Genomic DNA, 27,538 nt, shown 5'->3' on the forward strand with positions numbered 1-27,538 from the left:
TTTGAACACGGCCTGATTCACTGACACCGCGCCTTATCAGACAATGCGATGAGATCTGTGTGTGTCGTCACCGACCAAAGAAGGAAAATTGCTGCCTGCGCTTCAATAGATCAGGCGTCGACAACACAAGCAGAAGAGGTCGCCATAGCACTCGCAATAAAAGAGGCATGGACGCGAATCGCTCCATTAACAATCATTAGAAATTCGCAGAAAGCTTGCAGAAACAATCTAAAACGCAAAATTTCATTCAATTTCATTTCATTTATTTTACCCTCAATCGCACATAGCTTTACAGAGGGGAGTGGGGTACAGAAAAAAAAACTATAACCAAGAGCGAACACAGTAACATCAAAATAATAAAAATTACAAAACATGAGAATTCGATGTTAGTCAGTACAATGAATGTACGTGTAAGTATCACCAGAATGGGGCAAACAGAGTACAAAAATATATATGTGCAATATACACTTTACGTGTCATTACGTAAGTAATTCTGTACTGTAGATGAAAACAAGTCGTGACTTGAAATGGAAACCATGTCCGAGGGAAGGTGGTTCCAGTCGTTGGATGTGCGTGGGACGACGGAATGATGAAAAGTGTTAGTGCGGCAGCTAATGACGTGTATCTTATGTTGATGATCTAAACGAGCTGAGTAATAGGCAGGAGTGGTAATGAACTGAGCTTTCAAAGGTGGATAATTGAATATCTTGTGAAAAAGTATGAGACGAGATGCTTTGCGACGTGATTCAAGTGACTGTAGTGAAAGGCTGTGTTTCATTGACGTAATACTGCTAGTGCGATGGTAGTTAGATAGAATGAAGCGTGCTGCGTTATTCTGTACTATTTCAAGCGAGTGAGTCAAGTTCAGTTGAAAAGGATCCCAAATGGAGCACGCATATTCAAGTTTTGGACGAAGTAGTGTTTTATACATGGTTAGTTTCACGGCTTGAGGGGCACGGCTAAAGTTGCGTCGTAGGTACCCTAGCATACGGCTGCTATTGTTAATAACATAGGTAATATGTTTCCAGTTCAAGTCAGATGTTATATGAATCCCCAAGTATTTATACGAAGTTGCAGACTCTAGATCAACGTCATTTAAGATGTAGTTAACAGGGGGTCCGGTAGTTCGTGAGATACGTAAAACTTTACATTTGTTAGTGTTGAGGTCCATGTGCCAAGTTCTACACCAGCTGGCAATATTATTAATGTCACTTTGCAAAGAACTAGCGTCAGAGTTAGATGAAATTTCTCGGTAAACAACGCAGTCATCGGCGAAAAGGTGAATCGAAGAAGTTACAACATCGGGTAAATCGTTAATATAAATAAGGAATAGTAAAGGGTCCAACACAGAACCCTGGGGCACACCAGAAGTAACGGGAGAAGAGGGTGAGCTGTAGTTGTTAGCGACAACAAACTGTGATCGATTAATTAAGAAAAACTCGATCCAAGCAAGAATGCCGCTATCAATATTAAGGGTCCAAAGCTTATATAGTAGTAGGTGATGATTAATCTTGTCAAAAGCCTTCGAAAAGTCTCAAAAAATGCAGTCGACCAGTGAACTCCGATCTAGAATGATATGTAACGAATGGGTAAAACAAAGCAACTGTGTTTCACATGAGAATGGCTTCCTAAATCCATGCTGTGACGTGCTAAAGAACGATTTTGATTCTTGAAAGTTGACCAAGTAAGAGAAGATTATGTGCTCCAAAAGTTTGCATGGTATAGAAGTAAGTGAAATAGGTCGGTAATTAGTAACAGAATGCTTGTTTCCTGATTTGTGTAGCGGAACCACCTTTACCTCTTTCCAAACGCGTGGCACCACACCATCATTCAAATACTGTTGGAATATTTTACACAGGAACATAGATGAGGCATGCTTAGTTTCTTTAAGGATTCTTGCGTTTATGTTGTCAACACCACAAGCAGAGGATATTCTGAGTGATTTTTTAGTTTTACAATTCCATGGGCCTTAGTCACTATAACAGACGTTGATGGATAGTTGCGCGCTGGTAAAGAGACGGTAGCAGAAGTGGACGATCCTGAAAAGTTCCGGACAAAATTTTCGTTCAGACGTGCTGCACACATCTCGGAAGATACGGGAAGGCCGTCCGAGTCAACAAGTACAATTTCACTGTCGTTGGTATTTGTAATAGTTTTCTAAAACTTTCTAGGGTTGCTGCCAAGCATTGATGGCAGAGTATTACATAGAAAGTTAGCCTTAAGATCCGAAACTGCTGACGAGTAAACTCGCGCAGCACTCTCGTAGGAGCGCCAGCGTTTCTCCGTACTCCGGAGTTTCGCAGCACGAAACAAGCGTTTCTTTTTGTTAGAAAGTCGCTTTTGGTATGTATTGTACCAGGGTGAGCAAGAGCTCACAGGTATAGACTAAGGGAACAAAGGTACTAGTAAGTTCGCAGATTTTGTTAACAAACAGATCTTAGTTTTCCTGCACGGTTTTATTATCAAAGTCATGTAGATAAGTGTCGTAAAAAAGAGAGAGTTCGTTGTTGATTGCCTCAAAGTTTGCAGCATTGTAGTTTTAGATAACCTTGCGTTTCTTGGTAGCAGTTGGCATGCTGTTGCGTATGTAAAAATGTAGGAGACAGTGATCGCTGAGACCAGGAAGTGAGTTTAGTGCATGAATGTAGTCGGGCATTGTTGTAAGAATGAAGTCAAGGATGTGCGATGAAGAATTGGTGACGCGAGTTGGGTTATTCACCATCTGCGTAAAATTGAACAGGTTGCAAGTATCGAGAAAACATTGGCCATTTGAAGAAAATGGTATGACGTCTGTTAACGATGACGCCCACATTATGGTAGGATAGTTGAAGTCACTGAGAATAGTTATCGAAGAAGATGGGTACCGCATTGTAATTTCAATAATGTTATCGTGAAACTCCTGAACAAAGCTGATGTCTGTATCTGGAGGGCGGTAACAGACGCCAAGAACAAGCGTTTTATTATTCACAACCAACCCGCACCATATCACTTCCAATGTAGACGTCACGTTTATAAAAAAATCAACATGTCACGCCCCACCCGGAACAAGCACAACAAAACAATTCTAATGCCTTTCACGAGAACAAACGCTCACCGTCTATCCTTTTTCCCGAGAACGATAGCAGAATGGAACACTTTGCCACGCGACGTTACTAACTTAACTAATCAAAATGCTTTTTCAACGGCTATTCAAAATTGTGTATGATTGGAAGTGCTGGTCTTGTTCCCCTGTCCTATTGAACTAACGTATTTCACGTGTTATCCTGCTACCATGCCACAACGCACACTGCTTGTCTTTTTTGTTTGTTTGTTTGTGCAATATCTTTTATCTTTACATGGCAACATCCAATTAATTTTTTTTCACGCTTCCTGGTCAATGCGCGTAGTGTACTTTGTGTGTTTTGCACTAGACTAGCATTGCCGGTTTTATTGTATATTCATGTAGCTATTTGTAACGAGAATTACTGCTGCTTTACGAATCGTGGGCCGTGTTACTGATTGCGTGCGCTTGTGTGTCGTGACAATCTGTAAGCTTACTGCATTAATGCTTCCCTGTGTACCGCGAACCGTGTTACTGGTCGCGTGTAAACTTTGTGTTCAAACTCTGCACTGTACCACTCCTGCCCTGGCTGCCAAAGGTTGGCTGGCAGTATTGAATAAATAAATAAATAAATAAATAAATAAATAAATAAATAAATGACTTCAAACGCTTAAAAATGGCAAGCAAAGTACCACCACCTTGTCTTCCATATCTATCGCGGCGGTAAATGTTCAACGATTTCGAAGTAGTAAAAATTTCGTTATCGCAAACATGAGCATTCAACCAAGTCTCGGTCACGGCAATCACGTCGGCTTCACAAGAATCAATAAAAGCGTCAAAAGCGTCCCGCTTTCTCATTAAATTACGGATGTTCGTGTGGAGCGCTGAAATAGGACGTGATACGATACTGCCACTTCCCCTTGCTGATTGTTATGAGGAGGCATTAGATGTCCGCGCACGTGACAAAAGTGCGGCATCAGGCAATAAACGTACGTGAAGGTCATGGCTGTGATCGGAAGTTGAGTGCGCCCCATTTTTGATGCGGTATTCGCTGCCATTACTGCGAGAATGCGCAGTAGTCTCGCAAACAATGCCCGCGGAAGCATCACAACAATAGTTTCTGTGGTTAACATTAAGCTTGTCGTAACGAAGCTGGAAAGCGGGTCGGCCAGGCAATGATTTTGCATAATTGTGCAGCATCTTGCGCGCTGTTCTTGTAGCCTGACAGTAGTCCTCCGATACAGAAACTTTATGACTTCTCAACTTAGATCGACGTGCCAGCACAAGTTCTTTTGCTTTAAGGCTTGCAAATTTTACTATCACTGGTCGAGTTTTTTCGCGTATATATGGACAACCTAAACGATGGGCCTTTTCTACTGTATTCGGGTCGAACTCGGCGCCTAGGCTACTAGAGAGCAAGTTGGTAAGTGCCTCTTCAGTAGCTTGCCAGGTCTCTTTTTATCGGGCATACCGAAAAACACTAAGTTGCACCTTCGGGCTCTGTCCTCGAGGTCGTTTAGACGGGACACCAATGCGTCATTTGTTGGAGTGATGCTGCCGATAGCTTCATTCGTGACCTGGAATTCCTTCTCAATATCCGCAACCGAGTTAGTCCGCAGTTCAACCGTCGAAAGCCGCCTTTCAATCTCGCATAATTTGCTCGCCGCAAGTTGCTGGTTGGCTTTCACCTCGTCGATCGCCTTTGCCAAATTGGACTGCTCAACGGCAGATGAATCACAGCGGGCACTTATCTTAGAAAGCATTGCCATAACTTCTTTATGACGCGCATCAGAAGAAGCTGTGTTGTTCTCGACATCATCTAGTGGCCCAGGGGTCTTTTGGAGGCCCTGGCATTGCTTCAACGTCACCGCAACACAAGAGTAACGAGCAAAGGGTGTTAGTACACTCTCGCGACAAGACGTATAACACCTGAGGGCGTAGAAGCAGCAGTAAACAACGGTTACTTGTCTTCTTAGCATATAATGAATCGGTTTCACCAACCTGTATAACGTGAAAGCGAAGCTCGTAAGCCATTGCCACAGTTGTGCTGCCTCCACGCCCACTAAACCACTGACGTTCGCTGTTGCCGCTTTTGTTGCTTGATAAGAACAACGTCTCTGACGATGACGATGTCCCGAATGGCCTGGAAAGCTCAGGTGTGTCAGCGCAGGCACTCGGATCCGTAGAAAAGCCGCAGTTTTCTGGAAACTGCAGCTGTTTGGCAGGGGTGTCGACCGGCCTTTCAGGGTGAACCACAAGCGGCAGCCAGACCAAGATGACCTGTATAACGTGAAAGCGAAGCTCGTAAGCCATTGCCACAGTTGTGCTGCCTCCACGCCCACTAAACCACTCAGTAGTGGTTTGGTGGGCGTGGAGCACAGGCTCTACGTATACTGGTTGGTACAGGATGGGACCTCACAGTAAAATACGTACAGGCTGTGACTTGGGCAGCGGGGCACGAGGGCGTGACGGGGAACCTGCACGCGCACGAGGCGGCTGGAGGCTTCAGAAACAACCGAGCCACACAAGACAATGCAATTGATAACCCTTCACCCCTGGACCCTTGTTTCGCAACGATGCTAAAATACTACAACGAAAATAGGCAGCTGTATCCACGTCCTCGTGCAAGCTCAGCGCTGCGGAGGCAAAAGCGCTAAGAAGAATACAGGCTAACACTTACATAAACCTGCACACACTTCAACTAATCTACATCACGGCGTACAGAGATATATGCCCGTAATGTGGAGCCACCCAAACACTCTTTCACATCACGTGGGAGTGTGCAGAGCTGTGCAGAGCACGACGAAGAACACAACATCTCTGGCACGTGGGAGGAATGGGAGGCACTGCTGTCTAGCCCAGCCCTGGTGGATCAGCTACGACTGATCCACAGAGCTTAACGGATGGCTCGCGCCAGTGGGGCCCTGGAATAGGGGCACCACCCTGCCGGACGGACTTCGCTCTCCACACTGTATATTCATCGGGGCACAAGAGTTCTAGCTTAAGTGTCTGGATTATGTACATAGTAAAGTTTTCTACTACTGCTACTACTACTGCCTTGCTTTAGCGCTGCAGTGGTAAAAATTTACCTACACTAACCGCACATGGACATGCTGACCAATTTACGCGAATTAGGTTTTAAGGAGTACTCACTCAGTGCCATTGCGTGAATATGTCCTTGTAAAGAATATCGCTAGATTGCGTTACTTGTTTTTGTATATCTGAAGATTAAAGAGAATATATGGCGCTGTTATAAAAAGAAATTCACAGCTTTCCAAGGAGTGAATGATCATGAGTGGGGCGAAGCCTCCATCCGTCTGTTCATCTATCTGACACACACACACACACACACACACACACACACACACACACACACACACACACACACACACACACACACACACACACACACAAGCGCGCGCGCGCGCACACGCACACGCACACGCACACGCACGCACACACACGTGCGCGCGCGCGTGTGTGTGCGTGTGCGTGTGCGTGTGTGTGTGTGTGTGTGTGTGTGTGTGTGTGTGTGTGTGTGTGTGTGTGTGTGTCAGATGGATGAACAGACGGATGGAGGCTTCGCCCCACTCATGATCATTCACTCCTTGGAAAGCTGTGAATTTCTTTTGCGTAGGTAAATTTTTACCACTGCAGCGCTAAAGCAAGGCAGTAGTAGTAGCAGTAGTAGAAAACTTTACTATGTACATAATCCAGACACTTAAGCTAGAACTCTTGTGCCCCGATGAATATACAGTGTGGAGAGCGAAGTCCGTCCGGCAGGGTGGTGCCCCTATTCCAGGGCCCCACTGGCGCGAGCCATCCGTTAAGCTCTGTGGATCAGTCGTAGCTGATCCACCAGGGCTGGGCTAGACAGCAGTGCCTCCCATTCCTCCCACGTGCCAGAGATGTTGTGTTCTTCGTCGTGCTCTGCACAGCTCTGCACACTCCCACGTGATGTGAAAGAGTGTTTGGGTGGCTCCACACCACGGGCATATATCTCTGTACGCCGTGATGTAGATTAGTTGAAGTGTGTGCAGGTTTATGTAAGTGTTAGCCTGTATTCTTCTTAGCGCTTTTGCCTCCGCAGCGCTGAGCTTGCACGAGGACGTGGATACAGCTGCCTATTTTCGTTGTAGTATTTTAGCATCGTTGCGAAACAAGGGTCCAGGGGTGAAGGGTTATCAATTGCATTGTCTTGTGTGGCTCGGTTGTTTCTGAAGCCTCCAGCCGCCTCGTGCGCGTGCAGGTTCCCCGTCACGCCCTCGTGCCCCGCTGCCCAAGTCACAGCCTGTACGTATTTTACTGTGAGGTCCCATCCTGTACCAACCAGTATACGTAGAGCCTGTGCTCCACGCCCACCAAACCACTACTGAGTGGTTTAGTGGGCGTGGAGGCAGCACAATTGTGGCAATGGCTTACGAGCTTCGCTTTCACGTTATACAGGTCATCTTGGTCTGGCTGCCGCTTGTGGTTCACCCTGGAAGGCCGGTCGACACCCCTGCCAAACAGCTGCAGTTTCCAGAAAACTGCGGCTTTTCTACGGATCCGAGTGCCTGCGCTGACACACCTGAGCTTTCCAGGCCATTCGGGACATCGTCATCGTCAGAGACGTTGTTCTTATCAAGCAACAAAAGCGGCAACAGCGAACGTCAGTGGTTTAGTGGGCGTGGAGGCAGCACAACTGTGGCAATGGCTTACGAGCTTCGCTTTCACGTTATACAGGTTGGTGAAACCGATTCATTATATGCTAAGAAGACAAGTAACCGTTGTTTACTGCTGCTTCTACGCCCTCAGGTGTTATACGTCTTATCGCGAGAGTGTACTAACACCCTTTGCTCGGTACTCTTGTGTTGCGGTGACGTTGAAGCAATGCCAGGGCCTCCAAAAAGACCCCTGGGCCACTAGATGATGTCGAGAACAACACAGCTTCTTCTGATGCGCGTCATAAAGAAGTTATGGCAATGCTTTCTAAGATAAGTGCCCGCTGTGATTCATCTGCCGTTGAGCAGTCCAATTTGGCAAAGGCGATCGACGAGGTGAAAGCCAACCAGCAACTTGCGGCGAGCAAATTATGCGAGATTGAAAGGCGGCTTTCGACGGTTGAACTGCGGACTAACTCGGTTGCGGATGTTGAGAAGGAATTGCAGGTCACGAATGAAGCTATCGGCAGCATCACTCCAACAAATGACGCATTGGTGTCCCGTCTAAACGACCTCGAGGACAGAGCCCGAAGGTGCAACTTAGTGTTTTTCGGTATTCCCGATAAAAAGAGACCTGGCAAGCTACTGAAGAGGCACTTACCAACTTGCCACACGCACTTACCAACTTACCACACGCACACGCACACGCACGCGCGCGCGCGTGTGTGTGTGTGTGTGTGTGTGTGTGTCATTGTGAAAAACGTGTCTTCACTACAGCAGAGCGCTGTTCTAGCAGAGGGAAGTGGCCACACCACACAGTCACTGAATTACCATAGATACGTCACACTTGCGCGTGCGCGCGTTTGTGTGCGTGTGTGTGTAACAAAACATATTGTAAGAGAATTTATCGTACTTTATCGTTCTCACTTGTACATAACCGTCATCATCGCGATTGGGCTCGTTCGTTGCTGTTGACGCACTGCAGGAGTTCGTGAACAGTTCAAAGAGGTTTAAGTGTTGAACTCATTCTTCGATAGATTTTATGACTTTTCCAAAAATTACCTTAAATCAAATACGCCGCTTTGTTGCATTACACTACAGATTATTTACAATTCTACCACCGAATTCGTCCTGTTCCATTTTTCTTTTATTTCTCGTAAATAGATTATTCTTAACCTATTATTAAGGAAGTAATTCACAAAAACTATGCGGTTATTGGCCAATCTCCCAGTGTGGGTGTGTGATACATCGTCAAGGATCTGGACTTGACTTGTTCTGAGCCGAGGCAATCATCGTGGAATAAACTCTCCTGCTGGTCTTGCCTGGTGAAGTCTTCCTGCGTCTTACAGAGGGGTGGAGGTGCTGGGTAAAGATCCCCTCGTCCTCCTACGTTGGTGTCTTACCTAGAGCTATGAACCAGCCACCGATTGCGCCCGGCCAACCCAACAGCTATGCCGACAATGAAACCAACACCTAGCCCTAACCCTTTCACCCCGATGCCTACGGCTGCCCTCCCTTCATCCACAGCCCTCAGCGTGAACCACTTTGTTCACGGGTCTCCGCGGTGACGACATCGACGACTAGCTTTACAACCATGTGAGTTCAACTAATCGGTGGACCGAAGCGGAAAACGAGTTATTTCGCATTCCATCTGACTGGCGTAGCCAAAACGTGGCATTTTAACCATGAAACTGACTTCATTGATTGGTTGACCTTTGTCATCAAGCTGCGACAGATCCTCAGATGCTAGTAAGGTCAGCCCGACACCGCAAAACAAACTGGCAACGCGGGTTCAGCATCCACACGAGACCTACACTTCGAACATCGAAGATATTTTGGCCCTCTGTCACCGTGCGAAAAGTGGCATAACGGAAGCCGAGCGCGTTCGCCACATCCTTAAAAAAATCGTCATGATTGCATTCAACGCCTTGGCCGTTAACGATTCCACTACAGTTGAGAACATAATTGCGACATGCCAACGCCTTGATAAGTTGCAGTCACTCCGCCTTCATCACGACAGCGATCCCCGCCCTATGCCTCCATCTGGTTTGAAAAGGCAAATCCATGCAATCAACCGTGAAGAACTTCGAGACCAGGAACAGCAGCGGTCCACTGCCGCCTTAACTTCATCCGCACCGTTCGACTTGAGGAATCTTGTGCAGCAGGACTTAGTGGCCATGACAACACCGACAGCACCGGTCACTCCACCAGCACGCCGGCTGCCAACAAACACTGATGTGGCCTCCATGACAACACTGACAGCATTGGTTAATCAACCACTGAGGAGAACATTTGCGGATATAGCTGCAATTCCACCTCCTGCGGTCACATCTGGGCCTGCTGCCATTACTTGTGGCCGTTTAGCTTCTGTAAGATGTGGAGTACCTGCCCCACCCTTTTGTCTTCAGTGGCGTTTGCCCTGTCCTGTCTGTTTTTACTGCGGTATTCGAGGCCGCATATCTCGTTACTACCATCGCCACCAGTAGAATGAACGACGAGGCTACGATGAGTTCGAGCTGGACCGCCATCGACGGTCCGAATATTATGTTCCTAACTCCTACCCTTTCACGCAGTATTGGTCTCCGTCTCCCCCAGCGTTCCCACGTCAACATCAAGACTACCTCTTCTCCAGATCGTCGCTCTTCATCACCCTACCGACGCTCGGCATCGCCGCTTCACCCCCTCTCTCGCACTGTTAAACAACACTGGGAAAACTAAGGATTGCAGTTTTTGGAGGGACAGCTGCATCCCCTGGATCATCAAAAGTACCTCCTATTTCTCCGGCCAACCTGCTGTTAGTGATTATTGAAGGTGTTCCCGTGCAAGCGCCTGTTGATACCGGTGCCGCTACTTCTGTTATGCATGGCTCACGTTTTCATCGACGGCTTACGTCACCACATCGAAATGATTGTGCTATGCACGTGCGTTCATGAACACGTACTTCACATCGGGGATACTTCGGAAGCATCTGTGTCAGATCCGCCTTCATTGGCTTCAAATTGGCTGTCGCTTAAGTCTGTGTTTTGTGCCCACGTCATGAATACGTAGTAGCTGTTGTATCTAGCCAAGTAGCCGATGGTGACGCCATAGTTGCCACTTCTCCTCGCTGCACTTCTCGTAAAATTCTCATCGCCTCCTATCTGCTCCGGTTGTCCAATGACTGCGCGCTTCTGCTCATTTGCACCACAACTACAGCATCAATAATGTTAATCAAGAGGATGACTGTAGCGATGATAGACGCCTCTACACTGACCTCCAACACAGCACTTTGCCTGTCTTCATCGTCACTGCTCATTTCAGGTGCGAGCTCTTCCTCTTCCTGCACAATCTTCAATTCAAATCTAACAACTCCCCAGCCTGCAACGTTATTGCCGCTTTTAGCTAAGCGTAGGGCCTGCATCGATAGCTGTGCCATGTCACTTGGCTAGACTCCCGTGGCTCCACACTGCATAGAAATCGATGATTTTGGTGTTATACGCCATCAGCCTTATCCTGTCTCGCAATCGGAAAGAAATTCATTGAAGAACAAGTTGACGATATGCTATCACGCAAAATAGTACGGCCATTTTGCAGTTTCTGGGATTCTCCGGTCGTCTTAGTGAAAAAAAAATGGTTTCCTTCGTTTCTGCGTTGATTATTGTGCGCTAAATGGGATCACGTGCAAGGATGTATATCCTATGCCTCGAATAGATGGTGCCTTGGACACATTACAAGGAGCGAATTATTTTCCCAGCCTTAACATACGATTGGAATATTGGCAAACCTCCATAAATGAGGCTGACAAAGAAAAAACCGCCTTTGCTACACCGGATGGTTTCTACGAATTTAAGGTAATGCGATTTGGCCTGTGCAGCGCTGCGGCAACATTTGAGCACATGATAGATGTTGTTATTCGTGGCCTGAAATAGAAGACCTGCGTTTGTTATTATTACAATATTGTTGTGTTTTCGTCAACCGTTACCCAACACCTTCAATGATTGAGTGAAGTATTTCAGTGTCTTTAGAACGCTGGCCTTCAGACAAATACAATAAAGTGGATGTTAGCCAACAAAAGTATAAAAATCTGTGGTCACTTTGTTTCAAAAGATGAAATTCGGCCAAATTCCGACAAAATGGCCAATACATTGCAGTTTCCTTGGTATTCCACCCAAAAGACGTTGCGCGGTTTTCTTGGCCTCGCGTCCGACTTTCGTCGCTTTGTACGCCACTTCGCGACCATAGCGGCTCCCCTAAATAAACTATCAGTCACTGGAGCTCCTTTCATTTGGTCCGACGACTGCGATTTCGCATTTACAATACTTAAAGAACGCTTGACTTCCGGACCAGTGCTTCACCACTTTGACGAGAGAGCGCTTACTATCCTCCACACTGACGCAAGCGCGCAAGGCATCGGAGCTGTAGTTTTACAGCATGATGCCGCCTCTAAAGACAAGGCTGTGGCATACGCCAGCTGGACTCTGTCAACACCGGAGAAGAACTACATGACTACGGAGCAAGAGTGCCTCGCTACTGTCTGGTCGATACAGAAATTCGACCCGTACCTCGACGGTCGGCACTTCACTATCGTCATAGATCATCACTCACTGTGTTGGCTGTCCTGGATGAAAAATATGTCACGACGTTTAGGGCGTTTGGTGCTGCGCTTGCAAGACTATGACTTTACCATCACATATTAGTCTGGCAAATGTCATCTTATAATGCCGACGCGCCCTCCCGATGCCCATGTTCACTTTCACTCGACAATACGCCCTTCGCGTCGCATCCTGGGCGCTCCATCCCGCCTGCCTCACGACACCTGTCGATGACCTCACTGGACCAAACGCTACTTTCTTCGCAATACGGTTTCCGTTCACTTCAGCGGGCCGACTCCTACTGTCGAAGTTTCATTGACTACTATGGCGGCATCACTAAACTACCCAACAGCCGCTTCAAACACCAACTTCGACAATTTCGCCTCGACGACGGTGTGCTGAAACGGTATATTTATCTTTCCACGGGTAACAAGAGGGTGCCAGTCTTTCTCCGCTGCCTTTGTCTTCGCGTTTTAGAAGCATTTTACTGTGACATTGCTGCTGGTCATATAGGTTTTTGCAAGACCTACGACCGCATCAGAACCCGTTGTTTCTGGCCTGGCTTGTCTACGTCGGTAGCTAAATACGTCGGCTCGTGCACGTCATGTCAGCACCGTAAGCGATCCACGTCAACGGCCGCCGGTTTTCTGCAGCCTCTTCCCAGTCCAACAACACCTTTTGAATTTGTCGGAATTGATTTGCATGGTCCATTGCCGTTGTCATCTAACGGACACCGCTGGATCGGTATTCCAGTCGATCATTTGACAAGACACGCCGAGACTGCATCTCTTCAGTCTAGTACGGCTAAAGAAGTCGCCAAATTCTTCTTTGCAGCCCATTGTTTTGCGCCATGGAGTTCCACGGCTTCTTATGAGCGACCAAGGCAAAGCCTTCGTTTTTCGTGTTCTCGACGAAGTGCTATGGGCCTATAAAACGACGCATAAAACCACTTCTACGTACCGCCCACAGACGAACAGCCTTACTGAGCGCCTTCACTGAACGGTCTCTGACATGATCTTCATGTACCTACGTCTGGATAACAAAAAACGCTGGGACAATATTTCACCGTTTGTCACCTTAACATACAATACCGCAACACAAAGATCTACCGGCTTCAGCCTTTTCTTCCTTGTGTATGGGCGATCTGCATCCTCAGTATTCGACACGACATTTTTCTTTGCACAAGCTCCGTCCAGTACTTCCCTACCAAAAGAGTTCGCAACTCGAGCCAGCGGCAATGCCGGGAAATTGCTCGGCGTCACACGGAAGCCACTCAAGAATAACGAAAGCGTTGCTGCGATAGCAGAAGACGTGAAATCACACTTCATTCCGGAGATAAGGTCTTACTATAGACCCTGACTTGAGCGTCAGAAGTGTGCGAAAATTTTTTTCACCGGTACGTTGGCCCATGTATACACCGTTATACGACAAATTTCACTAGTGAGTTATCTCGTGACCCCGCCTCAGTCTGTAATTGACCGCCGTCGTCGCAGCACGGAAATTGTTCACGTGTCACGCATGAAGCCTTCAATTACTCGTTCACCTGATCTTTCTTGCCGCTTCTAAGACGGGACAAATTAGTGTAAGCACATTTATCGTACTTCCTCATTCTAACGTGTACATAACAATCATCATCGCAATCGGGATTGTTCGTTGCTGTTCTGAGCCGAGGTAATCATCACGGAATAAATGGTCCTGCTGGCCCTGCCTGGTGAAGTCTTCCTTCGTCTTTCTATATAATAAGTATGTTCTTAGCAATTGAAGGGCTCACTTGGCGCTGGATCTCGCTATCGCGGTCAACTCTTAAAGGCGAAGCTTGAGAGTCCCCCAATTCACCAGAAAAAATTATACCGAAGCAAGATAAATATCGTAGTTTGTAAACTGTTGCTCATGTTCGTCGAACGCTAATGACCTTTTGTAAATTATGCAAGGATGAGCATTGACGCCATATGGTAAGAAGTTCAAGGAGACAGTTGCAACCTATAAGAACAACAGGTAGCAAAATTTAATCTTTTGGCTAGTCATCTATTTCTCACAGTCCTTGATAAGTTGCTGGAGTAATAGCACATGATGCGATTTTATTTACGCTTCTCTTACTGCCTCGCTGTTTTTTGCACAGTTCAGTGGTCATTGCGGCATCCCATGAAATTGTCATCAATCGAAATCGTTCAACATTCATGGTGGGTAGACTTCAAATGTGGTTCTAGACGAATTTACATGAGTAATAATGTGGCCTAGTATTCTTTTAGTGTTGCGTCAAAATAAGAAACGAGTCCAACAAATTTACTTCATTAATTTATAACGAGGGTTTTTCGGTCTAGCAGAGTTGATATCTTCAATTATTATTGGAGAGCTCATTTGTCAACTTTCCACCCAATAACAATCACGTGCTACGTGATGTCAGCTGGCAACGATAGAGAGTGGACTACACTCACCGTCGTGGCTGCAAGTGGCACTGAGTATTTAAGATTTAAATGAATACGTAATTATCACCTGAAGTGAAACAATGGGATGACCGTCACGTAAGCTCAAAAGGCGAAAGCCTCGGGAGCATATTCTTGAGGTTGCTGGTTCAGCCTCTGCCACCAGGGAGTCGTGTTTTCCCTAACAGTACTATCCGCAGTCTGCAGAAGAACAGAACAGTTACTATAAAACTTACAGAACACTTGAAAGAGTACATTTAAGGCCGCAAACACATTTCTTTACGATAGAATTTATATTAACACTCTCAGCTGCATGTATATATATATATATATATATATATATATATATATATATATATATATATATATATATATATATATACATATATATATATATAAAGGGAAAGAAGTGTATACCTAAGGGCTCGTTTTTCCGTGTTTTTAACACAATAATAATGAGATATAACAGACAGTAATGCCAAGGAATGTACAGGGGAAGTTATTAAAATCAATGGAATATAAATAAGAAGAAAGAAAAGTGGATGAAAGAATTACCAACTGTGAGCAGGAATCGAACCTACGACCTTCGAATTACGCGTTCGATGCTCTAACCACTGAGCTATCACAGCGGCCCTCCCTCCATCCACTTTTTTGGGTTTATGTGTGAATTTAGAAGTAGGAGCGACAGTCAGCGCCATCTATAAGCCAAACAACGAGTGTGAAAACACTCTTATGCGCATGTTTGGCGTCACGTAGCACGTGAACTTAATATGAGCGGGCAGCTGATTAATTGTCCCTGTTATACAACCTAAACACACCAAGTCCGCCAGTACGAGACCCTCGTTCAATGAAATAAGGGAAAGAAGTGTATACCTAAGGGCTCGTTTTTCCGTGTTTTTAACACAATAATAATGAGATATAACAGACAGTAATGCCAAGGAATGTACAGGGGAAGTTATTAAAATCAATGGAATATAAAGAAGAAGAAAGAAAAGTGGATGAAAGAATTACCAACTGTGAGCAGGAATCGAACCTACGACCTTCGAATTACGCGTTCGATGCTCTAACCACTGAGCTATCACAGCGGCCCTCCCTCCATCCACTTTTTTGGGTTTATCTGTGAATTTAGAAGTAGGAGCGACAGTCAGCGCCATCTATAAGCCAAACAACGAGTGTGAAAACACTCTTATGCGCATGTTTGGCGTCACGTAGCACGTGAACTTAATATGAGCGGGCAGCTGATTAATTGTCCCTGTTATACAACCTAAACACACCAAGTCCGCCAGTACGAGACCCTCGTTCAATGAAATAAGGGAAAGAAGTGTATACCTAAGGGCTCGTTTTTCCGTGTTTTTAACACAATAATAATGAGATATTACAGACAGTAATGCCAAGGAATGTACAGGGGAAGTTATTAAAATCAATGGAATATAAATAAGAAGAAAGAAAAGTGGATGAAAGAATTACCAACTGTGAGCAGGAATCGAACCTACGACCTTCGAATTACGCGTTCGATGCTCTAACCACTGAGCTATCACAGCGGCCCTCCCTCCATCCACTTTTTTGGGTTTATCTGTGAATTTAGAAGTAGGAGCGACAGTCAGCGCCATCTATAAGCCAAACAACGAGTGTGAAAACACTCTTATGCGCATGTTTGGCGTCACGTAGCACGTGAACTTAATATGAGCGGGCAGCTGATTAATTGTCCCTCTTATACAACCTAAACACACCAAGTCCGCCAGTACGAGACCCTCGTTCAATGAAATAAGGGAAAGAAGTGTATACCTAAGGGCTCGTTTTTCCTTGTTTTTAACACAATAATAATGAGATATAACAGACAGTAATGCCAAGGAATGTACAGGGGAAGTTATTAAAATCAATGGAATATAAATAAGAAGAATAAAAAGTGGATGAAAGAATTACAAACTGTGAGCAGGAATCGAACCTACGACCTTCGAATTACGCGTTCGATGCTCTAACCACTGAGCTATCACAGCGGCCCTCCCTCCATCCACTTTTTTGGGTTTATCTGTGAATTTAGAAGTAGGAGCGACAGTCAGCGCCATCTATAAGCCAAACAACGAGTTTGAAAACACTCTTATGCGCATGTTTGGCGTCACGTAGCACGTGAACTTAATATGAGCGGGCAGCTGATTAATTGTCCCTCTTATACAACCTAAACACACCAAGTCCGCCAGTACGAGACCCTCGTTCAATGAAATAAGGGAAAGAAGTGTGTACCTAAGGGCTCGTTTTTCTGTGTTTTTAACACAATAATAATGAGATATAACAGACAGTAATGCCAAGGAATGTACAGGGGAAGTTATTAAAATCAATGAAATATAAATAAGAAGAAAGAAAAGTGGATGAAAGAATTACCAACTGTGAGCAGGAATCGAACCTACGACCTTCGAATTACGCGTTCGATGCTCTAACCACTGAGCTATCACAGCGGCCCTCTCTCCATCCACTTTTTTGGGTTTATCTGTGAATTTAGAAGTAGGAGCGACAGTCAGCGCCATCTATAAGCCAAACACTCTTATGCGCATGTTTGGCGTCACGTAGCACGTGAACTAAATATGAGCGGGCAGCTGATTAATTGTCCCTCTTATACAACCTAAACACACCAAGTCCGCCAGTACGAGACCCTCGTTCAATGAAATAAGGGAAAGAAGTGTATACCTAAGGGCTCGTTTTTCCGTGTTTTTAACACAATAATAATGAGATATAACAGACAGTAATGCCAAGGAATGTACAGGGGAAGTTATTAAAATCAATGGAATATAAATAAGAAGAAAGAAAAGTGGATGAAAGAATTACCAACTGTGAGCAGGAATCGAACCTACGACCTTTGAATTACGCGTTCGATGCTCTAACCACTGAGCTATCACAGCGGCCCTCCCTCCATCCACTTTTTTGGGTTTATCTGTGAATTTAGAAGTAGGAGCGACAGTCAGCGCCATCTATAAGCCAAACAACGAGTGTGAAAACACTCTTATGCGCATGTTTGGCGTCACGTAGCACGTGAACTTAATATGAGCGGGCAGCTGATTAATTGTCCCTCTTATACAACCTAAACACACCAAGTCCGCCAGTACGAGACCCTCGTTCAATGAAATAAGGGAAAGAAGTGTATACCTAAGGGCTCGTTTTTCCGTGTTTTTAACACAATAATAATGAGATATAACAGACAGTAATGCCAAGGAATGTACAGGGGAAGTTATTAAAATCAATGGAATATAAATAAGAAGAAAGAGAAGTGGATGAAAGAATTACCAACTGTGAGCAGGAATCGAACCTACGACCTTCGAATTACGCGTTCGATGCTCTAACCACTGAGCTATCACAGCGGCCCTCCCTCCATCCACTTTTTTGGGTTTATCTGTGAATTTAGAAGTAGGAGCGACAGTCAGCGCCATCTATAAGCCAAACACTCTTATGCGCATGTTTGGCGTCACGTAGCACGTGAACTTAATATGAGCGGGCAGCTGATTAATTGTCCCTCTTATACAACCTAAACACACCAAGTCCGCCAGTACGAGACCCTCGTTCAATGAAATAAGGGAAAGAAGTGTATACCTAAGGGCTCGTTTTTCCGTGTTAAGTTCACGTGCTACGTGACGCCAAACATGCGCATAAGAGTGTTTTCACACTCGTTGTTTGGCTTATAGATGGCGCTGACTGTCGCTCCTACTTCTAAATTCACAGATGAACCCAAAAAAGTGGATGGAGGGAGGGCCGCTGTGATAGCTCAGTGGTTAGAGCATCGAACGCGTAATTCGAAGGTCGTAGGTTCGATTCCTGCTCACAGTTGGTAATTCTTTCATCCACTTTTCTTTCTTCTTATTTATATTCCATTGATTTTAATAACTTCCCCTGTACATTCCTTGGCATTACTGTCTGTTATATCTCATTATTATTGTGTTAAAAACACGGAAAAACGAGCCCTTAGGTATACTCTTCTTTCCCTTATTTCATTGAACGAGGGTCTCGTACTGGCGGACTTGGTGTGTTTAGGTTGTATAAGAGGGACAATTAATCAGCTGCCCGCTCATATTAAGTTCACGTGCTACGTGACGCCAAACATGCGCATAAGAGTGTTTTCACACTCGTTGTTTGGCTTATAGATGGCGCTGACTGTCGCTCCTACTTCTAAATTCACAGATAAACCCAAAAAAGTGGATGGAGGGAGGGCCGCTGTGATAGCTCAGTGGTTAGAGCATCGAACGCGTAATTCGAAGGTCGTAGGTTCGATTCCTGCTCACAGTTGGTAATTCTTTCATCCACTTTTCTTTCTTCTTATTTATATTTCATTGATTTTAATAACTTCCCCTGTACATTCCTTGGCATTACTGTCTGTTATATCTCATTATTATTGTGTTAAAAACACGGAAAAACGAGCCCTTAGGTATACACTTCTTTCCCTTATTTCATTGAACGAGGGTCTCGTACTGGCGGACTTGGTGTGTTTAGGTTGTATAAGAGGGACAATTAATCAGCTGCCCGCTCATATTAAGTTCACGTGCTACGTGACGCCAAACATGCGCATAAGAGTGTTTTCACACTCGTTGTTTGGCTTATAGATGGCGCTGACTGTCGCTCCTACTTCTAAATTCACAGATAAACCCAAAAAAGTGGATGGAGGGAGGGCCGCTGTGATAGCTCAGTGGTTAGAGCATCGAACGCGTAATTCGAAGGTCGTAGGTTCGATTCCTGCTCACAGTTGGTAATTCTTTCATCCACTTTTCTTTCTTCTTATTTATATTCCATTGATTTTAATAACTTCCCCTGTACATTCCTTGGCATTACTGTCTGTTATATCTCATTATTATTGTGTTAAAAACACGGAAAAACGAGCCCTTAGGTATACACTTCTTTCCCTTATTTCATTGAACGAGGGTCTCGTACTGGCGGACTTGGTGTGTTTAGGTTGTATAAGAGGGACAATTAATCAGCTGCCCGCTCATATTAAGTTCACGTGCTACGTGACGCCAAACATGCGCATAAGAGTGTTTTCACACTCGTTGTTTGGCTTATAGATGGCGCTGACTGTCGCTCCTACTTCTAAATTCACAGATAAACCCAAAAAAGTGGATGGAGGGAGGGCCGCTGTGATAGCTCAGTGGTTAGAGCATCGAACGCGTAATTCGAAGGTCGTAGGTTCGATTCCTGCTCACAGTTGGTAATTCTTTCATCCACTTTTCTTTCTTCTTATTTATATTCCATTGATTTTAATAACTTCCCCTGTACATTCCTTGGCATTACTGTCTGTTATATCTCATTATTATTGTGTTAAAAACACGGAAAAACGAGCCCTTAGGTATACACTTCTTTCCCTTATTTCATTGAACGAGGGTCTCGTACTGGCGGACTTGGTGTGTTTAGGTTGTATAAGAGGGACAATTAATCAGCTGCCCGCTCATATTAAGTTCACGTGCTACGTGACGCCAAACATGCGCATAAGAGTGTTTTCACACTCGTTGTTTGGCTTATAGATGGCGCTGACTGTCGCTCCTACTTCTAAATTCACAGATAAACCCAAAAAAGTGGATGGAGGGAGGGCCGCTGTGATAGCTCAGTGGTTAGAGCATCGAACGCGTAATTCAAAGGTCGTAGGTTCGATTCCTGCTCACAGTTGGTAATTCTTTCATCCACTTTTCTTTCTTCTTATTTATATTCCATTGATTTTAATAACTTCGCCTGTACATTCCTTGGCATTACTGTCTGTTATATCTCATTATTATTGTGTTAAAAACACGGAAAAACGAGCCCTTAGGTATACACTTCTTTCCCTTATTTCATTGAACGAGGGTCTCGTACTGGCGGACTTGGTGTGTTTAGGTTGTATAAGAGGGACAATTAATCAGCTGCCCGCTCATATTAAGTTCACGTGCTACGTGACGCCAAACATGCGCATAAGAGTGTTTTCACACTCGTTGTTTGGCTTATAGATGGCGCTGACTGTCGCTCCTACTTCTAAATTCACAGATAAACCCAAAAAAGTGGATGGAGGGTGTTGTAGCGGAATAGCAGGGAGGCAGACTTTTTCTAGTGAGACGACGACAGAGAAAAAACACATCCTTTCAGTTTGAACGCATCACGAAGACTGGTTTATTCGTTCGCTATGTACCGCTGTCGTAGAGAGGGGAAGAAAAAAAGGAAAAGCAAACAGAGAAGCACAAGTATTGTCAAAGAGTTTCCTCCGCACCCCGCACGTGCGACGGTCTTCAAGGACAGATGGACAAAACGCTTTCCGCGTGTTCGAGAAGGGTCATTGTGGCCCTCACCCCCTTTTCCCTTCACGGCTGGGCTTGTAGGTAAAAACAGATGTCAAGGACGCCCTTCGCTCCTTTCGCATTGCCCGTCACGCGAACCACCCGAAAACGAGCCCCTCCGAGTTGCCCCTCCTCCCCCTCTTCGCCGCGGAGTCTTTCAATTAACGCTCCCCCGAAGCGGGGGCTGCTTCCCAGTATGCGACAAATACAACAACCTCCCCCGGATGAGCGAACTCTTGAGCTCATTGTCGGTCGACTTCTAGCGGATAAAGCAGCTGTATTGGTCGTTTCACCACCGTTCCCCCGCTTAGTTTCAAACTGCAGGCCCGCACCCTGCCGTCCCTGCCCTTGAACGTTTCCTTGATTCTGGCGATCTTCCACATGTGTCGTTTGAGATGATCTTCCTTTAAAAGAACTAAATCGTCTATCTTTAGGTCACTCGATGTCGTTGGCCGGGACAGATGCGCCGATCGAAGCTCCAATAAGTACTCTCTCCGCCACCGTCTCCAGAATCCTTCAGCCATGGCAGACCGGTACTTCCAGCGTCGTGAGATATGCGCGTCACCGCCCGGAATTTCGGCTGGCAGGTGGTGTGGAGGAAGGGTTGTCAGCTTTCTTCCGACGAGGAAGTGCGCCGGCGACAGTGGTTCTGGCTCTTGAGCATCATCGTAGGTGAAAGTCAATGGGCGTGAGTTTATTACGGCCTCGACTTCGTACAAGACAGTTGTGAGTTCTTCAAAGCTTAAACTGCTCCGACCTAACACCTTGCGCAACGCTACCTTCACCGATCGCACCAACCGTTCCCAGAATCCGCCCCACCAAGCTGCCCTTTCAACAATAAACTTCCACCTGATCTGGTTTCCGGCGAAGTATGACTGCATTTCCTCTGATTTTAGTAGCGTGAACATTGCATTCAGATCTTTTGCTGCTCTCTTGAAGGTTAGCGCGTTGTCCGAATAAATAGTCGAGCAGATTCCCCTGCGAGCCACGAAGCGCTTGAAAGCCAGGAGAAAGGCTGTAGTCGACATGTCGCTAACGAGCTCAAGATGGACGGCACGTGTCACAGCGCAGGTTAAAATTGCGATGTAACATTTTCGGGCACCGCGCGACTCTTGACAAATCAAAGGTCCTGCGAAATCGATGCCGACAGTGTCGAACGGATTTCCTTCTGTTACTCTGTCAGCTGGAAGTGGTGCCACTGGTTCCGTGGCTTGAGGGCAACTTTGTTTGCGACAGATGAGGCACTGCTTGATAACCTTTTTTACGGCCTGGCGCCCTCGGATGATCCAATACGACTCTCGCAATGACGCCAAGGTGTCGCGCACCCCTGAGTGTAGCATTCTCACGTGCTCTTTCCTTATGAGCAGTAGCGTGAAGGGATGAGTGCTAGGTAGAATGATGGGATGTTTAGTCTCTTCGTGGTTGTCGGTGAATTGCAAGCGTCCACCAACTCGCATGAGACCTTCCCCGTCAAGGTACGGACTGAGTGGCAGAACAGGAGAGCCTTTGTGCAGTGGTCTTTGGGCTTTCAAGTTGGAAATGTCGTCACTGAATGCTTCTCCTTGAGTTGTTGTCAACCAGTACCTCTCAGCATCGATCACCTCTTCAGCTCGTAGCGGACCACCTTTCCTTTCTTTCCCGCGGCGGCAATTGTTGACAAAGCGGCGGACCCACGCAGTTAAGCGCACGACTCTGCTGCATGAGCTGAACTCCTCTACTTTCAGCACTGCCTCGAACGGCGATGATATTACGGGCATCACCGTCACTTTTCGCTCTTCCAGGTGACATTCTACTGCCCCTGGGCTCTGCTCACCGGTCGTTGGCCAATGCGTCTTATCCTTGTGAAGCCAGTGTGGTCCTCTCCACCACAATTCGCTTTCTAACAAGGCTGATGGGAGGATACCGCGAGTGATTAGGTCAGCGGGGTTGTCTAGTCCTGGGCAGTGCCTCCAATCCTCGGGATCAGTCAGCGCCTGAACCTCTGATACTCGGTTTGCCACGAAGGGCTTCCATCTGGCAGCGTTTCCTTTAATCCAGTGCATAGCCACTGTGGAATCGGTCCAAAGGATGGCAGCAGCATTCTGGAGGTTCAAGGCCTTGGCAACGTAGTGGCACAGTCGAGCACCAATGAGGGCCCCCATCAGCTCTAGTCGGGGTAACGAGAGGCGCTTCAAAGGGGCAACTCTTGATTTGGCCATAATTAGGCTTATATTGATTATTCCTTGAGCAGACTTGCATGCAACGTATCCGACAGCACCGTAGGCCTTTGGGCTGGCATCGCAGAAAATGTGCAACACCTTCTCTGTCTTTTCATCTCGGAAATCCCTTGCGATGATCCTCGGAATGGACACCGCCTTGATGCATTGAAGCTCTTCACACCAGCACCTCCACTCCGCTTGCATCAATTCTGGCAAGGGGTCGTCCCAACCCGCTCCCAACTCCCACAACCTTTGGAACATTGTCTTTACGTACAGTGTTGTAGGAGCGATAAACCCAAAGGGGTCGAAAATTCTGGCTGAGACTTGCAATACGAATCTCTTGCTGTCGGCTCTGGTGGTGAGGAATTCAAGAAGTGAGGTCAGATTGTACTCGAAGTTATCTGTATGAGCATTCCAACCTACTCCCAATACCTTGGTGGCTGCAGGAAGTTCGGCATTTGCATTCCTCTTCGCCACGTTCCCATCCTCTATGAAGTTGACTAAATCGTGGTCGTTAGACATCCACTTGTGGAGCCGCATTCCTGCTTGAGATAATATATCGCTTGATTCCTGGCATAGCACTTTACCCTGTTCGAGGGTGTCGACCCCTGTCACAAGGTCGTCAACATAGAGATGGCTGCGCAGGATGTTCGCAGTCTCAGCATACTGCTCTGGGAGTCCTTCAAGATGGTGTCGTAATGTTGCGGCTAATAGGAATGGGCTGGATGTAACACCGAACGGAACGCGCGTCATCCGGTAGGCCGCCACCGCTGGAAGTTCTTCACCTTTCTTCGGAGTGGCAGCATACCAGAGAAACCGCACAGCGTTCCGGTCACCCTCTGACAGAGATATTTGAAGGAATGCCTTTTCAATATCCGCGACGATGCCGATGTTGTAAGTGCGGAAGTTGATCAACAAATCAATGAGCTCTGGATTAAGTTTTGGACCACTTTCCAAAACATCATTCAGTGAGAGGCGATCTTTGGCACTTGATGATGCGTCGAACACCACCCTCACTTTTGTTGTCAGGCTTTCTTGTCGAACAACTGCTTGATGTGGCATGTAATACACCGGACCTTCCGAAGCGCTGCAATGCTTGTTGGCTGGCTCTGCATAGCCCTTTTCGATGTATTCTCGGATGCAGGCGTCATATTCCACGATCAAGGAATCTCCCTTCAAAAGGCGCGTCGTGTTGGCTCTAAGACGCTTCGCGGCGCACTCGTAGTTGTCGTCGAGCTCATCAACCATAGGCTTCCAGGGGAAAGACACTGTGTACCGCCCATGCTCAAATTTGACGGTTTCTTTGTAGTGCTGTTGGATTGCGTCTTGGTGGCGAGCTGGTTCGTGTTCCTTGATACCAATGTGTTCGAGCTCCCAGAATGACCTCAACTGCGCTGATATTTCTTTGTTAGTTTGTTCGCTCACTGCTACTCGCATTACGCCAGCAACAGAGGGACAGACTCCTGGTGACCTTTTTGCGCCTACCTGGCCCTGGACTGTCCACCCAAATGCAGTTTCTACTGCCATCAGCTTGGAGGTTAGGCGCTTAGTGGATCCCGTGACAATTTCCCAATAATGATCAGCGCCGATCAGAAGATCAATGTTTTCACTTCCGTCACCCTGCGCGACGTCCGCGACTGGCAAGCCAAATTTCGAAAGTTCCAGAAGAACTGACTTTAAAGGCGCAGCCATTATATCTGCGCAGATGCAGGGAACTTCGAGGGCCTCCACTCGCGCCCTTTTCCCGTCGTACTGGCTTTGCAGCCACAGCTCGACCAGACGCGCCTTAGTGCGGGTTATAGCGGACTTGTCGCCGAAGGCATAGATTTTAAGTTCCTCTTCCCCAAGCACGTTCAACTGCAGTCTTTCAGACAACTTGCGATGGATGAACGTCCTTTGACTGCCACCATCTAGGAGAAGCCTGACAAGCGTACTTTTGTGCGGTCCCACTGTCCAAGCTCGTGCTGTTTGCAGAAGAAACTGATGCCCCTCCATGCACATAAATTTCTCCTCTGAGCCTAGAGAAGACTTTAGCACTGTGGCTTGTCCTGTCGCTGGTGGAGAGGATGCATTCTGTTCACCACTGCCACGGTATTCTCTGAAATCAGGATCACACATAGCCGTGAGGTGTTTTCCGCTACAGTTGGCACACCTGAGCCATTTGGCCTTACGGCACTCTCTTGACGTGTGCCCCTTTACTGTGCAGCGGAAACATCTATTCTCACGCTTCAGCATCTCTCTTTTATCAGCTGCCGACATCTCTGCATCGCAGTCACCGCTTTCGTGGCACCCTGACGAACAAAACAGACACCCTTTTCTCTCCTTGGTCATGGTATGCAGTGCAGCGGCTGAAGACATTCTCGCCGCTTTAAAGGTGCTGTTACGGTTTTCGACAGACGATTCTACACACATGCCCCTTGGTGTTTCGGCCCGCTGTATAATCTCCCGTGCCTCTACCTCGACTCTCAAAAAATGCGCAAATGCCTCCAGTTCACTGCCTCCTGTAGTAGCGCCCTTTCGTCGACAGTATTCGAGATGAAGGTCCGCAGGCACCGCCTTCTTTACTACTGTCAGGAGCAGAGCTCCGTACGTGCTGACACCGACGCCAAGAGAAGTGAGGCTCCGTACACCTCTCTCTACTTCGTCAACGAGGCTCCGAAGTTGGCTGAGGTTCCGCGAGTCACGCACTGACTTGATATTGAGCAGTCTGGACATGTGATCCTCGATTATGGCTTCTTTACGACCGAACCTTTCCTTTAACAGCGAGAGAGCAACTTCGTAGTTTCCGTCGGACAAATCAAGACCCGCAACAGCAGCCGCTGCTTTTCCTGTTAAGTAACTGTTCAGGTACTTGAACTTGTCCACGTTTGACAGGTGGTGGTTAGCGTTTATTGTCGTGTCGAACTGACTCCAAAAGCCTTGCCACTGTCGAAGCTCGCCGTTGAACTTTGCTATCTCTAGTTTTGGCAGCTTTACTGTGGGGGTTACTTGCGGGATGTTACGGCTAGATTCTCTTTGATCTGAGGAACTTGAGGTGCGATCTAGCGAAGCGCTCACTGATGCGGCGTTAGTGCAGCTAAGCTCACGTAGCATGAGCTGTACTTTAGTCCTTGCTACGTTGATCTTTTCTTTGTAGTTCTCGGAGCATGCAATTTCCTCTTCTAATGCATCATCTTCTACGCCAATCTCAATTTCCCGATCTAGCTCTTTGAGTGAGTCTTCCTTAAGGGTGAGAAGGTTGATCTTTTCTTCAAGCTCACCGAGTGACGCGTCGTCCTCCATGGTAGCGATGTCATTGAGCAGCTTTGTTGTTGACGTTCGCACCACGGCCCTTTTGCGCTTCATCCTGTCGATGTCCATCTTTGGGTCCCTAATTCCCGGGTTTCGGCACCAAAAAATGTTGTAGCGGAATAGCAGGGAGGCAGACTTTTTCTAGTGAGACGACGACAGAGAAAAAACACATCCTTTCAGTTTGAACGCATCACGAAGACTGGTTTATTCGTTCGCTATGTACCGCTGTCGTAGAGAGGGGAAGAAAAAAAGGAAAAGCAAACAGAGAAGCACAAGTATTGTCAAAGAGTTTCCTCCGCACCCCGCACGTGCGACGGTCTTCAAGGACAGATGGACAAAACGCTTTCCGCGTGTTCGAGAAGGGTCATTGTGGCCCTCACCCCCTTTTCCCTTCACGGCTGGGCTTGTAGGTAAAAACAGATGTCAAGGACGCCCTTCGCTCCTTTCGCATTGCCCGTCACGCGAACCACCCGAAAACGAGCCCCTCCGAGTTGCCCCTCCTCCCCCTCTTCGCCGCGGAGTCTTTCAATTAACGCTCCCCCGAAGCGGGGGCTGCTTCCCAGTATGCGACAAATACAACAGAGGGAGGGCCGCTGTGATAGCTCAGTGGTTAGAGCATCGAACGCGTAATTCGAAGGTCGTAGGTTCGATTCCTGCTCACAGTTGGTAATTCTTTCATCCACTTTTCTTTCTTCTTATTTATATTCCATTGATTTTAATAACTTCCCCTGTACATTCCTTGGCATTACTGTCTGTTATATCTCATTATATATATATATATATATATATATATATATATATATATATATATATATATATATATATATATATATATATATGTAAGTGAAAGAAGTGTATACCTAAGGGCTCATTTTTCCGCCTTTTGACACAATATTAATGAGATCTAACAGACAGTAATGCCAAGGAATGTACAGGGGAAGTTATTAAAACGAATGGAATGTAAATAAGAAGAAAAAAAAATGGATGAAAAAATAACCAGCCGTGAGCAGGAATCGAACCTACGACCTTCAAATAACGCGTTTGATATATATATATATATATATATATATATATATATATATATATATATATATATT

The 27,538-nt window shown here is 46.3% G+C and overlaps 11 non-coding genes across 11 annotated transcripts; 5 read left to right on the top strand and 6 right to left on the bottom strand.

The window, feature by feature from the left end:
• Positions 1-15,233: 15,233 nt before the first annotated feature.
• Positions 15,234-15,306, bottom strand: TRNAT-CGU (transfer RNA threonine (anticodon CGU)). The gene has a single exon. It is a non-coding gene; the product is annotated as a tRNA-Thr (tRNA).
• Positions 15,307-15,689: 383 nt separating this feature from the next.
• TRNAT-CGU (transfer RNA threonine (anticodon CGU)) lies at positions 15,690-15,762 on the bottom strand. Its single transcript has one exon. It is a non-coding gene; the product is annotated as a tRNA-Thr (tRNA).
• Positions 15,763-16,145: 383 nt separating this feature from the next.
• Positions 16,146-16,218, bottom strand: TRNAT-CGU (transfer RNA threonine (anticodon CGU)). The gene has a single exon. It is a non-coding gene; the product is annotated as a tRNA-Thr (tRNA).
• Positions 16,219-16,601: 383 nt separating this feature from the next.
• TRNAT-CGU (transfer RNA threonine (anticodon CGU)) lies at positions 16,602-16,674 on the bottom strand. The gene has a single exon. It is a non-coding gene; the product is annotated as a tRNA-Thr (tRNA).
• A 383-nt stretch (positions 16,675-17,057) lies between these two features.
• TRNAT-CGU (transfer RNA threonine (anticodon CGU)) lies at positions 17,058-17,130 on the bottom strand. The gene has a single exon. It is a non-coding gene; the product is annotated as a tRNA-Thr (tRNA).
• An 824-nt stretch (positions 17,131-17,954) lies between these two features.
• Positions 17,955-18,027, bottom strand: TRNAT-CGU (transfer RNA threonine (anticodon CGU)). Its single transcript has one exon. It is a non-coding gene; the product is annotated as a tRNA-Thr (tRNA).
• Positions 18,028-18,417: 390 nt separating this feature from the next.
• Positions 18,418-18,490, top strand: TRNAT-CGU (transfer RNA threonine (anticodon CGU)). The gene has a single exon. It is a non-coding gene; the product is annotated as a tRNA-Thr (tRNA).
• A 383-nt stretch (positions 18,491-18,873) lies between these two features.
• On the top strand, positions 18,874-18,946 carry TRNAT-CGU (transfer RNA threonine (anticodon CGU)). Its single transcript has one exon. It is a non-coding gene; the product is annotated as a tRNA-Thr (tRNA).
• A 383-nt stretch (positions 18,947-19,329) lies between these two features.
• On the top strand, positions 19,330-19,402 carry TRNAT-CGU (transfer RNA threonine (anticodon CGU)). Its single transcript has one exon. It is a non-coding gene; the product is annotated as a tRNA-Thr (tRNA).
• Positions 19,403-19,785: 383 nt separating this feature from the next.
• TRNAT-CGU (transfer RNA threonine (anticodon CGU)) lies at positions 19,786-19,858 on the top strand. The gene has a single exon. It is a non-coding gene; the product is annotated as a tRNA-Thr (tRNA).
• A 7,175-nt stretch (positions 19,859-27,033) lies between these two features.
• TRNAT-CGU (transfer RNA threonine (anticodon CGU)) lies at positions 27,034-27,106 on the top strand. The gene has a single exon. It is a non-coding gene; the product is annotated as a tRNA-Thr (tRNA).
• Positions 27,107-27,538: the final 432 nt, after the last annotated feature.

This window comes from Rhipicephalus microplus, chromosome 7 (genome assembly GCF_043290135.1).
Source record: "Rhipicephalus microplus isolate Deutch F79 chromosome 7, USDA_Rmic, whole genome shotgun sequence".
NCBI lineage: Eukaryota > Metazoa > Arthropoda > Arachnida > Ixodida > Ixodidae > Rhipicephalus > Rhipicephalus microplus.